We start from the raw sequence: 14,405 nt of genomic DNA, 5'->3' as shown, positions 1-14,405 counted from the left end.
TAATCTTCCAGTTCCTCCACGAGCCTTAGGCCATTGCAGTAAAAAATATACATTATTTATTTGTTTGAAACTGGTTTTGTTCATAAGGCTTGCATGCTAAATGTTGTGGGAATTTTATGAACATGACTTGCAGGGAATTCCCAAACAATACACGTCTGCTCAGCTATCACTGAAGATTAGTGATGTCAGAGTGAGGAAATAGAAAGGAGGAGGGAAAAGGTGGTCTCAGGAGTTTGGTTGGAATGATTTTGAGTCGTGTGTGAAGTTTCTTAACCTGGATATGAAGCTTAAGTTCTTGTTTTTAAACACCTTACAAAAATAACATTAATATTTCTGATAGCATCAGGTAGGCCTGTTGATGTGCACTTCAAGCAGGCAATACATTAGGTACAAGAATGGGCAATTCTTCCCATCGAGCCTGCACGACAAAGATTTGGTCAATAAACCTTCTGCAAGCTTCAAGTCTGTCATCACAATGGTTCCTTCAGAGCAGTGCTTTCTGGATAATTGCACTTTAGCTTTCATTTATTTATTTATTTATTTTTTCACACAATGTGGTCTTTTATGGAACAAGCTGAGCTCTCTTTTTCGAGAAGCTGCTGATACTTGTGATACAAACGAAGTAACTTCATCAAAGAACAATCACTTATTTGATAGAATTTATGTTTCAGAAAGCTTCCCATCGCAGCTCCCATTTGAAAAAAGGTTCACCCTACCAGTTTTGAGTTGTTCTGTTTGGTGATCCCATCTGAGCACATGTCTCTTTATTCTGGGGTCCAAGGTTAAAATCTCATGTATTGTGTTGATATATCCATTGTTTTCTCATGCAGTTCATGTAAAACAACACCGATGTGTCCGATTGTCTTTGGCCTGTATGTAATTTGTGCACAACCTCCTCCATGGGCCTTCGAAAAGGATAACTTTTATAATCCTTCTGAGTGTGGCACTGTTGGTGCAAAAAGTGTAAATTGCTGGACGCTGTGTGACAAGCATGGGCTTGCTTGGGCTGGGCAGAAATCTGTCGATATGACATTGGCAGCTCCAAGTGTAGCATAGTGTGAAGGAAATATGCATTTTTTTTTTGACACAATGTGAGGCTGGTTTTTGTGGTTTTGAGCTTGTGGCCTGTCGTACCCGAGTGTGGATCACAAGGCGGGCCTGAAATCCAGCCGGATATTGCTTCCTGAATTTGGTAACAGGAAGCACCATCTGCTGTCAAATTGCCTCACATCTCGAGACTTGCCCACCTCAAAATCCAGAAAATAGTAATGTTCATCTCAAAAAGGAGGAAAATGGACAAAATTAAAACATAATGTTTGTGGGGTTTTTTATTTATCAAAACTGCCCCTCTAGTTTAGTTTGATAACGTATAATTACCCTACACATCATAGCAGGTCAATTCATCTGAAAATACAAAGCCCATCCACGTCCGCTTTGTATTCAGATTTCTTCTTCTTCCATGTGCAAAACATGATGAAAACAGCTAAAAAATACAAAAAGATTGTCATTTTAGGCAACCATGACCTTTTGACCTCAAAAGCAAAAGGCATGCAAACCCTGCTCAACACTGCATATTCTGACATAACTACTTGTCCTTTCATGCAGAGAACCATCATTTTGACCAGTACTCCAAAATCCAGGTGTAGACTGCGAGTAACTTTGATATTCCAAGTAAAGACTTAGATCGACAGAGGATGCCCAGCTTGTCGCTGACTTTGGAGGCTGGCTTTGCTATGTGGTCAGCCCAGGAAATGTCATGGCTGATGGTGAGGCCTAGATATTTAAGAGACTGAACCTCTTCCAGTGGATGGTCAAGGAAAAAGATAGGTGAGTTGGTTTGATGATCAATCCGAAGCAATTGTGTGAAACTGAAATTTTCCAGGATTGAAGGACATGTTCCATTTATCAGACTGGTGTCTAAGCATTTCCAATTTTCGTGGAATGATTTGACATCAGAAATGGCATCGATCAAGTTGATTTTTCGTTATAACTTTTGGGGGAAACAGACATCAGCTGTCGTGTAACCATGAGCATCACATGACCATTTTCATGGTCAAGGGCTTTGATCACAACCGCGACTGCATCTGGCATGGAAACCGAGCACGTTGGAGATTAACTCTGAAAATGAATGTGCTTAAGGCAATTTGGTTGCAAAACAAACTTGAGGAAAGGGGGGTGCACAATAGAGTTTTATATGATATAACATTTCACAGTCTCCTGGGCTTCAGGGTGGGAGTGTATCATTTTGGATCTTCAACTCTCGATGTAAATGGGTATCATATAGCATCTCTCCCAGTGCAAGGGAGTATTGCAAGGTAAAACTAGAAGGGCACTCAGTAGAGCGCATACTTCCGCCATGTAATGCCTGATCCACAAGAACATATTGGACCCAATACATTTTTGAAATATGATGCTATGCAGTACTATATCCTTTTTGGCCCTATCTCTCAATGGTGAAGAATCACTTGACAATTAAATAATTCTCGTATCCAGATCTGGATCTTCACCAAAATTGCATCAATTCTTCCTTGTCACACACACTCAGTCTGCCCACCACGTTTCATCCAAATCCGTCCACAACTTTTTGAGATGTCATGCTACATATTGTTTTTGATACCATATCTCAATGAAGAAGAATCACTTTAAAAAATTCTCGTACCCGGATCTTTAATACTTTTTATCAACAAGGTTCAGAGTTGCAAACTCTTCTGCTTTTTTGTGTGGTCATAATTTTGAATTTTTTTTTTTGTAATCACAGATTTAGTAATGTTATGACTTTATCGTAACACTTGAATGGGTTAGATCTCAAGCTTTCTTCCTGTTGTCCGATTCCTAAATGTTGATTGAGTTATTGTACAACATGCTGATTTATGACCCAGGTGCCTTTATCCCCCAACTTGCTCCTTCGAGTGTCTGGTTTGTTGCAATGTGTGCTCCAGAGGAGAATTGCTTTCTTGAGGCCAAAAGTCAGTTGTATTGGCAAAGCATGAGGCTTTTGTTGTTATTTGTTATTTCATTGTGGATCATATGATCATATGATCTTCCATTATGATCACTAGTGAATAAACTTTTGACTGATCTGAGTACTCCTCTTGACATACTTTATTGGCCATTGTAATATCTTGTAAATTCCACACATTGTGGCTATCCTGGCATAGATCAAAGCACATTAATGTGCTACTGTACAAATTGCCTGGAGACAAAAAGGATTTAACGATTTGCCAGTCGGTTATGGAGGCCTTCAGCTGGGAAAGCACGTTTGGATTTCCATTAGTGCAATCAATTGAAGGGTGAAGGCTTGGCAACAGTTTTCATCTCAACAAAAATATTTTTCTGCTCATGCGATGCCATTTCTCCAATCCCCATTCCGACCTGTAACAATTTGTGGCATGATAAAAGTAAACAGTAAAACTGGTACCATAATTCTCGTCATCCCCACGCTTTAAGAAAATAACCGGGGAGGGGGGATATTGTAATTGGCTCTCTGTCTGTCTGTCTGTCTGTATGTTTCCGTCTGTCCGCCTTTCGGTTAGGCTATTTCCTCCTAAATGGTTTTGCAGAAATTCACCAAACTTGGTAGCTATGATCACCACATGGCAAGAAGATGCGAGAGCAGTATCATTTTTGGCTTGGGTCCCTGGGTTGGGTCAAAAGGTCAAATGCCAAAAAATGCAATTGTGGGCATATTTTCAACCATTTTCAAATTATACTTTGTATATGCAATCAACATTGGGGCCACATTAAATATTCAACCACATTAAATATTATTAAATATTCAAAAATAGCCACATTAAATATTCAAAAAAACAAGATTTTTTGGATGACCCGCTGGTTCATGCCCATAGGGTGGGGACTTAGGGTAACAGGAGTCAAAGTACAAGATTTTTTTTAACCTCAAAATTTGATATTGGGTCATTCCTGGTGGGACCTTTTGCCATCTGTCAACGTTGCTTTGGGTGGGAAGCGTGGGGACTTGTGATGGCATGCCATTGACTTCACTCTGGTATTATTTGCAATTGCTGTAGATCAGTAGAAAATTGCTAATTTCTATTTTTTGTATAATGTGACGCTGACTTTAAAATCCTTGACGAAAGGAAATTGTGCACTGGGTGAGAACTCGCCCACAAATTGCTACCCCTTGCCTGGTCAGGTATCCAAGTGTGAAGTGATTTATGTATTGGCATTAATGGCAATGGTTTTGCTGTTCTCTTGTGTGATGAAGGTGATAGAGCAATACAAGTTTACAAGAAATTACAAGAAATTGTGCAATATAGTTATATATTAATTCAAATTCCTGTGAAGGTCAATTTACTATCACAGTTACCTTTCAGTAGCCTATATAAAATAAATTAGGAAATTGAAAAAGTTTTAATTTTGCAATACTTATTACATTATCGTTTGCTGGTAATGTCCACTTACCACAAAGAAAATATGCATGAAACAGTTTGTGGACTTTTGTGGAGTAAACAATAAATTAATTGTACGATAAATAATTGAAGTAATCAATTCCAGTTACATTAATGCAAATTCCAAGAAATCACAAGAAAAGTTGCAAATAATGAGAATATGTGAAATTGGTTTTCATCAGCTTCTGCCCTTGCTTGAAAGTCTACGAGTGGCTTCAGAATGGCACCAAGGAAGCAACTTTCAACAGAACAGTGTGTGAAGATCCAAACTCTGTGAGAAGAACGGCACACTATGAAGGAAATAACTGAAAAGCTGAACATCTACTGCAATGGAGTGATGTACACTTGTAACATGTGAAAACAACTTTCTTTCCAAGAAAGAGAGAAGGCAGAACAAGGCAAGAAAAGGCCAGGAAGACTCAGAATAACCTCTCCAAGGCAAGACATGCACTTGTGGTTGCTCAACTTATGTGGTAGAAGCAAATCAAGTCAACAGTTGATAAATGAAATGAGAGCAGGCCTGGACATTAACATCTCGTCCAGCACTGTGCGGAGAAGGCTGATTGTTTCAGGTCTCCATAGCAGAACTGCAGTAAAGAAACCACTGCCGAGCCCACAGAATCGGGTGAAAAGACTCAAGTTTGCAAGGCAACACCAAGATTGGGTAACTGAACAACGAGATTTGGTGCTCTGGTCTGATGAATCGAAGTTTGAACTTTTTGGATTTAAGAGATGCCAGTTTGTACACCGTAGACCTGGAGAACATTATGACATGCAATGTTTGCAGCTGACTGTTAAACACAGGGAGGTGATGTGACTGTCTGGGTTGTATCTCAGCTTTTGGTGTAGGAAAACGTGTTAAAATCAATGCGACACAAACAAAAAGGAAGTACGAGCAGATGCTTGTTCTAAGTGGAAATCGTTCAATCGGAAGAGGATTCTTTTTCCAGCAAGATAATGTAGCAAAACACACTTCCAACAAAGTAAAACAGTATTTTGAGAACATGGTTACAGCTGGTGTGCTCCAGCACATGAGAACACGTTTTGAGAACATGGTTAAGTGTTAGAGTGGCCACCTCAGAGTCAGGACATGAGTCCCATTGAGGCCATATGGGTGTGAGTTGTACACAAGAAGCATGGGTAAAAGACTGATTGCACTCAACACAACAAAGGGCAGACACACAAAGTATTGACTGATACTATATGACACTGTTCTTGTTATTTACTTTGAAAGTTTGTTTCACATGCATTTATAAAGGCTGTTCATTTACAATAATCTTCTTAATCCCATAAGAGGATGCTGTGGCAGCTTGACTACCAGGAAGCTATCATTTTGTTGGGGCACGGCTGTGCCCCGATACCAGTGCACTGGTATTCATTACACTGACCTCAAAAGGATGACTGGCTGAGTCAACCCCACCTGGTGTTACTTCAGCAGCCATCAGGGCTTGAACTCAGGACCTGATAGCCCAAACCAGCCACCATAACCACAAGCCAACACCAGGTGAATTTACAATAATAAACAAACATGACTGTTATCACTGATAATTTGATTAATTTCCCAAAAGTATGAATGTTGCGATGGTTCTGGGAACCGAGAGCCCCAAAGCAATGGCACACAACATGCAGTGGTTCCAGAGTCAGTTATTTAACCGTTATATCTTCCAGATAGTGTCCTCCCTTGTGTCTCATGGGTTACAAAGGGAATATGTGTTGTGAGGGATCAGTTAGGTTTTCCCAACTTTTCCCCCATCTTCTAGTTCTATCTTCTACCACGTACACAATCGAGCACTCTCTGCTAACCAACCCATTTGCAAATGTGTGCCAAAACTACATTTGAATCTGCGTGTCAGAATCAAACTGTGATGTCTACCACAATAGCCTATTCATAGCAATTCTTTCTCAATACCAGTGATAACCACCATGCCTGCTTCAAACACACATCAGACTTTATTTCCATCTCACTCAACAACCCACCATTCAAGCTTGCCTTTCCAGCCTTCCCCCCCACCACGCATCGCCATTGACCAACATCACCACTTCAACAATGACTACACCATCCCCCATACTCCTCACCACTACAACCACCTTCTAGCACCTCAAGACCATCACCTCACCTTGCCCAAGGACACCTTTTGGACAGAGCTCGCATCCAAGCTCAGTGCTGCCGTGAACGGAGCCTGTTACCCATGGGTGCAAGTGTGAGCTCACTGTTCCGTTACGTTCCTGTACCAGCAAAGACCATCCTTGTTATCCAGCATTCTATCCGTGCCCTTCCTGGGCATTCGGGTGGTAAATGGGGACCACTGCATGAATGCCCCATGTTAAGTTGGGAGCTCATGCTTGTGGCATGTATACGAATGTTTCCAAACCAGCAAGCTCGCAGAGAGGGTGACATCGCACCGGAGTACATCCAGGCCAATGGGCACATTGCCCTCAGAGCCAAGAAGGTCGTGCGTGACCCTTGCTCTCTGGCAACCATGCCTACAAGAGGCAAGGAATCCACTCTGACCCTCATCGAGCTCCACCCCTCCTGAGATTCTTCAATAGCAGGGATAGTAAGAAGGGTGTTCACTCGTCTGTGAGCTGGTTGCTGTAAGAGGAACGGAGAATGCTGTGGGTGGGGGGAACGGTCCGAGCGCCGTCCAGTCTGGGCGCAGTGTGGATCGAGAGGCCAGACCAATAATGCCACCAATTAGATATTGCTACTTATTACACGTTCTTTCTCTCTTCTGACTCATCTACTGTGGATGCACAATGAGTATCAGTGAGGGCAATGCCTGACCAAATGTTCTTCACAGAGCGGCTACTGACTCACACTCTGTCTATTCTTCATCTGAAGCACTGGCACCGCACACTGCTTGCACCTCTTCAGCATGCATCTAGACACCCCTTTACTCCTCTTTTGTCCCCATCCTCACCTTCCCATCACTTTGGACTAGCACGTGCCCATGTGTTCGTGTTGGGTAAGCAAGGAGGTCGCCAATTCCTCAACGTCTCTTATCTCTCATTCTAATCTACCCTTCTGTGGAATGAAATTGATGGTGCCTGTAATGTAAATATAAGTAATATTGTACGTATAAACTCGATAGATTGGGGTAACTGCTCTTTGTTCCTTTGCTATTGCATGTATGTCTTTTGCCACACCCAACAAATATTGCATGTTCAGGGTGTTATGCACTTGGTGGTTAACTGTTCACTTGGCTGTTAACTGTTGATATTGTCAGATCAGGCCAGCTGAGATCGGTGATTTGCTACAGGTACCATGCAAGCCTGTACTAACCTGTTTCATGGTCCGCTTATTGGGGACTAAACCCACTCCCCCATCAGGTTTCCTGGTGAGGAGGATGTATGGATATGGTCACTCAGCAGGATTGAAAACAAAATCTGTCAAATGGCCGAGGATCTCCTAGTGAGCCAATGGCCATCCATATCTGGTGCCTGGATGACGAGACTGGGAGGAATCCTTCAGGACCCACATTATTTGATGATGGAGGGGAAACCTAAGGTTGGGTTGTGGTGGTGTGTGTCAGGGTGGTGCTGAGATGTTGTCTACCAGACGGTGATCTCCTTGGGTTAACCTGAGGCGGTCCTTTCAGGTGGATGCCTGGAATGTCCTCACTCTAAGAGAGGATGATCACCTGTCTCTGCTGTCATCTGAGCTCCAGCGTCTGTACATCAGTATTGCAGCACTTTGAGGTTCTGAGACTGGATAGTGGTGAGATAATGGTGGGTGGTTCCACCTATTATTGGTCTGGTTGCTCTGATGGTTACCATTCCCAGGGAGTTGCTGTAGCTGTGTCCTAAAAGCTGTCTCCTATGGCAGTTGAGGTAACACCAGTCAATGAGCAGATGATGAAGAATCTTCACTCTCTGGGTGTCATTTCTCCAGTCTCTGTATATGCTCCGACTGAGGTGAGTCATTGAGAAGGAGACATTCTATTCAGCACTCGAGTTGGTGGTTGATTGGTGCCCCAGGCGAGATACTCTTCGAGTTTTGGAGGATTTCAATGCGTTGGCCGACACTGGTAGAGATGATCATGAGATGTGTTGGTTCCCATGGGTCTGGAACCAAGAACCTGCACAGCACTAAGTTCCTTGACTTCGCAAGATGTCATGCACTTAAGGTGGCTGGTTCATGGTTTCAGCACCTACAGCCACATCACTGGACATGGTATTCCAGTGCTGGTGGTATGGTAAAGGAGATTGACCATATTGTCGTTGATGGCCGCTAGAGGACGCTCGAGAATGGCAGAATCCACTGTAGTGCTCAGTTCCTCATTACTGATCACAGACTTGTTGTAGCAACTCTGAATCTGCAGATCCAATCCAAGAGAATGGTACCATTCTAGCCTAAGCTAGATGTTGGCAAGCCCAACAATGAAACGGTAGCTGAGGATTTTAAAATCAGGTGGAGTGGTATTCTAAGGAGTCTGGGTGTTTCAGGGGATCCTGAATGATTGTGGAGTGCCCTCAAGACTACTATCCTTGACATTGCCGGTGTGTTTCTTGGAACCATCCATCAGACAAAGAGGAACTTTGCTTTCCAAGGGATACTTGATGCCATTGACCAGTGTCGCAGGGCCAGGTTTGATGGAAGAACTGAGCTGTTCAGTGAGCTGAGACATAAAACTGTATGTTCGCTGTGGGCGGGCACGGAGGACTATGTGTGAGGAATCGTTGAAAAGGTAGAGAATCACCTGTGGTCAAGGGATACTCATCCTGCTTACAGAGGAATTTGTGCATTGCGTTCCTCCAAGCCTATCCCTCAGTGTACTGCAGTTCGAGTGGAGGGAGGTGGGCTCTTGTCAGAGGAGTTTGAGGTGAAGGCCCGATGGCCTGGTTACTTTGAGTGGCTATACCAGGGTGATCCACCAGCTTTTGAGTTTAATTTCAGGGATGTTACTATTCCCATTGCTGACCCTCCAATAAACTTTGAACCACCATTTATGGATACACAGGGTTGTGGTGAACCAGTTGAAAGAGGATAAAGCTCCTGGGATATGTGGTTTCCATGCTGAACCTCTCAAGGCGGTGTGGAAATGCTGTACTCATGTCTTGCATGCAGGTCTGTGCTCTGTTTGGAGCACAGGCATCATCCCAACTGACTGGAAGTGGAAGAGGGGGCTTGTTGTCCATCTCTGGAAAGGGAAGAGTGATCGCCAGGACTGTAACAACTACCGACGAGTGACTCAGTGCCATGTACTTGCTCTCAGTACTGGGCAAGGTCTTTGCTTGGATAATTATTGATGGGGTTCGCCACCATATGCTTGAGCACCAGTGCTCAGAGCAGTCTCTCTCTACACCAAAGAGGTCAATATTCTTGCCCTTCGGGTCCTCACTGAACGCAGGTGAGAATTTTAGCAGGGCAAATTGTAGCCGATGTTGATCTCTGCAAAAGTATTGGATTCAGTGAAATGTGATGTCCTCTGGAGGATTATCGGTCTTCATGGGGTGCCACCAAAGCCGATCAATCTGATGTCTTAAGTGTACTCTGTACTGGTACTGAGAGTGCTGTGATGTGCGGTGGTTCCATTTTGGACTTATTTTTAGTTGTTACTGGAATTCATCAGGGGTTTGTATTTTTAAATGGCCACAATTAACCAATCCCACCATATGATGGTGGGATTAACTCTGGCCAATGAGCTTGTCAACTATTGACCTTGCTTTTCAAGAATGGTTGTGGCTGTCTTTGCGAGAACATGGCGAAGTAAGGATATTAGATGAACCGTATTTAGAATCATGAGTTTTAAGTGACAGCACTGGAAGGCTGAAGGTTTGGGCTGAAGTCAGTGGAGTTGATTGATGGTCATGGATGGAGAAGACATGCCTGGAACAATAGTGAGCTGATAAGTGGAATTATATCCTGACCAGGAATAAAAGTATTTTTGGAGTACGGTATTCCAATTGTCATCCACTTATGAGATGAAGAGTTATTACATGTTCTTTCAGCCTTGTTGAAAATTGATATTGAATCATGTCATGGTCTGAGCAATTTTGGAGCACAATGTGGCCCACAGTTGTTTGGAAAGCAAGATGACGCATGCCTTACCGATTTAAGGGATCTCTATATTGGTCCATTACCGAAACTCGGTAAGTTGCTTGATAATACTCATATCTGCTTGTAACGCCAAGGCATTTTTGTTATTAGTACAGGCAAAGATATCTTTCCATTTATCAGAGAAACCTGTGGAAATTCAGTCATAAGTTTCCATTGTGTTGAAAACAACTTTTTGTGGTTTCTTTTGTAGCAGTTGCTCAACATTTGGAGCAGAGCGTTAGTGATTGTAAGGAAGGGAGCCATGGTTACGGGTGCTTTTGAGGAATGTGACTGTACAGCTCAGAATTACTGCCATTGTGTGATTCACAGGTCGTTGCCTTGCAGATTTGGAACAAGTGTTTTGTTTCAGTTGCAGCTTCAGCATGAAAACTTTATAGTTTTTCTTTCAAAAACACCCTCATCGATGGTTTGTAGAGTTTGGCATCGTTCACATTGCAACTGCTGCTGGCTGAAGGTCTGAAGAAGTATTTGAATAACATGAGGTTAAATTTTGTCACAAAAAGGTTCATTTATGACTTCACACAGGAATTCAAATTTTGTCCAGGCATGCAGGAACGACCTGTTGCTTTGTTCAGCTTTTCTTCTGACAGGTTTATTTAATGAGCAGTTTATGAAACAGCTCTTTCCTGTTGAGTCCGGTGATGGTGGGGCACTTACAATTTGTAAACGTATCCATGGCTAAGAACCAAACCTGGATAGGTTGCCAATCCATCTCAGGGTGTGAGAACCACCCCTCCCTCCCTACACCCCTTCTCACCCCTTGAGCAGCCATGTGAATCAGATCCATGCCATTGAGGGTAATTCCTCAATGCTTTACCCATACACCAAACTGCTCACAGTGATTGTAGCCTGACCCCAAAAAATGTTCATTCATGGTATGGAACTTTGCAGCTTTCCATACCATGTGCTATCAGATCATATATCAAATGAATTTCCTTGTATAAACATGTTTTGTGCTATTAATTTAATTAGCCATTATATTTTAGACATAGATCAGGTCAGCCCGGGCAGCGCTGCTGATTGATGACCAGAGCGTCCCAAACTGATCAAGATGGTACTAGCTCTGCCAGGTGGGCAGCGGTTCAGAAGCAAGGTTTGGGATAGGTAGTTTGAATTTGTGATAAATTGTGTGGGTGGGGGGGATAGGAGTCAAGGTGGTGGAGATGATGCAGAGTAGGAGGTTGGAAGTGTTGTGTGTTTGTAGGAGACCAGATGGAAAGGAGACAGGGTGAGGAGGTTGGTCGAATGGAACTTTGCATGGATACTTTGGTAGGATGGAACTTTGCATGGTAGGATGGATACAAGCTGTTGCACACAGGTGGGGATGGAAAGAGAATGGCGTGGGAATAATAGTATCAGAAGAAATCAGCAAGCAGGTGTTCAAAATGGAAACATGGGAGGGACGGATAGTTATGGCATGATTGGTGGTACAGAGGCAAATGGTTTGTGTGATGTAAGTATATTGGCCATAAACAGTGGGACTTGGGTGGAGAATCAGGAATTCAGGGACACACTGGAGAGGATGATGGCGATGGTTGAGCTGGATGTGATGCTGTGCATTGTAGGGGACTAAACTGCACATATGGGAGTAGCGTAGCCGAGGGAGCGTGGCTGTGCGACTGATGCAATGCCCCTGTTACCAGCACGCTGGTACTCATTTTGCCAACCTCAGAAGGATGGCAGGCTGAGTCAACCCACCTGTTAATTCAACATTTGACAGGGGCTTAAACTCAAGACCCTGGGATCTTAAGCTAAGCACCTTAATCATTCAGCAGCCAACACCAGCCCTATAGTATGGTTATTGTCAAACATAAGCAACTTGGCATTAATGCCCTTATACGAGACCCTGTCAAAGTCTTTTCTTCCGTTAAACACAACCAGTCTGTTTTTGCTGAAAGTCAATGGGATAGTAGGTCACCCAGTTAACTGAGCTTGTCGCTATGATTACGCCAATGTATACGTACAAGGTATATTCTTCTGTGGGTGTGAAGCATCTGCCCAATACACCTTACTTTTGACTAGATATGCTTCACTCTCCCAGCTTTGCAGTGATCGGTTATTTTCCTCCAAAAGGTGGCTGTTGTGAAATGTGAAAGGTTGCTCATTACTGCGTCCCAATTTCTGTGGGCAGTTCCCCGCACAGCAATAATTCACAATTCTGGCTTCACTCACAAAACACTTTCTGCATAAATTGAACAAGGCTGTTTGAAATTTTGAAAGTGATATGCCGTCGGTCTCACAATTATTACAACGACATGGCTATCAGTGTCTGGTTCTAAATCGAACGAGTTTTGGCCGAAGATGTAAACCACGAGCTTATCTTTCACTGACAGCCTAAAACTCTGGTGTTGAAGGATGTGGTGAAGAAGAACAGACTGAAATGTAGGTTTTCATGAAATGATCGTTGTAATGGTCGAGTTAAACTTTTTGCAAATGAGAAAGGGGTATTTAGTCAATCTGCCTTATTGAGATGTTCTATTGTGTATGGCTTTTACATGCAATTTACTTATCACTAGGATAGCTTGACATCCACAAGAAAGTGCAAGCAGATAAAACGGCCAGCTTATCTGCTCAATATGGCATACTCTTCGATGCTGCACCTCCATTTGTATGACACTTGAACTTTAGTTTTTATTCAGGTTTAATATTTCAACTGTTTTATTTCACAATCCAGAGTTAAAAATGTGACCTTTGATGATAATGATGGTCATTGTATGTAGAAATGAGTTGGGATCCAGTTCGGTGCAGTGACGGGCTGGGGCTGGGTGTGTCCCATATGGCAAGACTTTTTCTTCTTCTCCTCCTAATCCCTTTATAAGGGGTGAGGTCCAATGGTACCAAGCTTTTGCCCTGCCTTGACCACGATACTCTTCCATCTCCCTCTGTCCTCAGCCAATTCTCTCCACTCTCCAACAACCCCGACCTTACGGATGTCCCTCCTCACACAATCCTCCCATCTGAACCATGGTCTACCTCTTTTCCTCCTACCTTGCTCCCTCAATCTATGCGTTCTCTTTACTATTCTCTCTTTCCCCATCTGCACCAAGCGTCCCGCAAAACATCTGTGCAAAATGTGATGTTATTGGGGAAAGTCGTGAGTGGGTCACATGTTAAACTTTAGCCATGAGACTGCTGCAGATTACATGACATTATCCTTGTCATTGCACCATGTTTGCATTCTTTTTTTCCTTTTTTTGTTTGCAGTCAAGGCTCCTGGAAGAGCTAGAACCTTGAACAGATCAAGATGCAACAGAACAAAAGGAAAAGTAGAAAGAGTGGGGAAACACCAACAGCAGGGTTGAAGGATAAAATAGAGGGAGACTTGAACAATTCATGGGATTTCGTGAAGAAAGGAGGGTAGGGGGAGGATGCACCAGGTGGACAAGATGGATACAGAAGCAAACTCCCAGGAAGGGAAAATTGGAAATTTGCAAGGAGATGGGTTTGGGGGTTTTGGAGTGGTTTATGAGGGGGAGGTTAATGGGGGTAGAAAAGACCATGGTTTTGGATGGCAGATGATCTGAGATGGTGGTGAACAGCTGTCATGAGGACCTGGAGGGAAGAATGAGATTGAAGAGAATGTGGATGTTGGTTCCATAGGCAGGAAAAAAGAGGAACGAATGAGTGGAGGTGAACAGTGATTCTGGATCTTGGTAGTTTCATGAGAAGGGGGTCTATGGTGGACTGTGTGCACCCTGCAGAAACCTTGAGGGAACAAAGCACAGAAAGAGCAGAGGGTACAAGACCAGAAAGGATGTGGGAGAAGACAGAGAGACCACCAACCTGTCAGCAATGGCAAAGTGATACCTCTATCAACTCACCTTTATCACAATAGGTTCCAATGATCTTGAAATGCTACTCTTCTGAGTTGTGCATCCCATCTTAGTTTGTTGATTATTTTGACCCCCAAGTACGTGTATTGGGGTACTTCCTGTTGG

General features: G+C 43.2%; 1 protein-coding gene across 6 annotated transcripts in view; it reads left to right on the top strand.

Moving 5' to 3' along the window:
* The window catches only part of SYNE1 (spectrin repeat containing nuclear envelope protein 1), a 423,352-nt gene that overhangs the window by 27,101 nt on the left and 381,846 nt on the right, over positions 1-14,405 (top strand). The window lies entirely within an intron of this gene.

Source organism: Eptatretus burgeri, chromosome 7 (genome assembly GCF_056783735.1).
Source record: "Eptatretus burgeri isolate ZD-2024b chromosome 7, Ebu_testis_v1, whole genome shotgun sequence".
Taxonomy (NCBI): Eukaryota; Metazoa; Chordata; class Myxini; order Myxiniformes; family Myxinidae; genus Eptatretus; species Eptatretus burgeri.
This window is presented reverse-complemented; position numbering and strand designations above follow the sequence as displayed.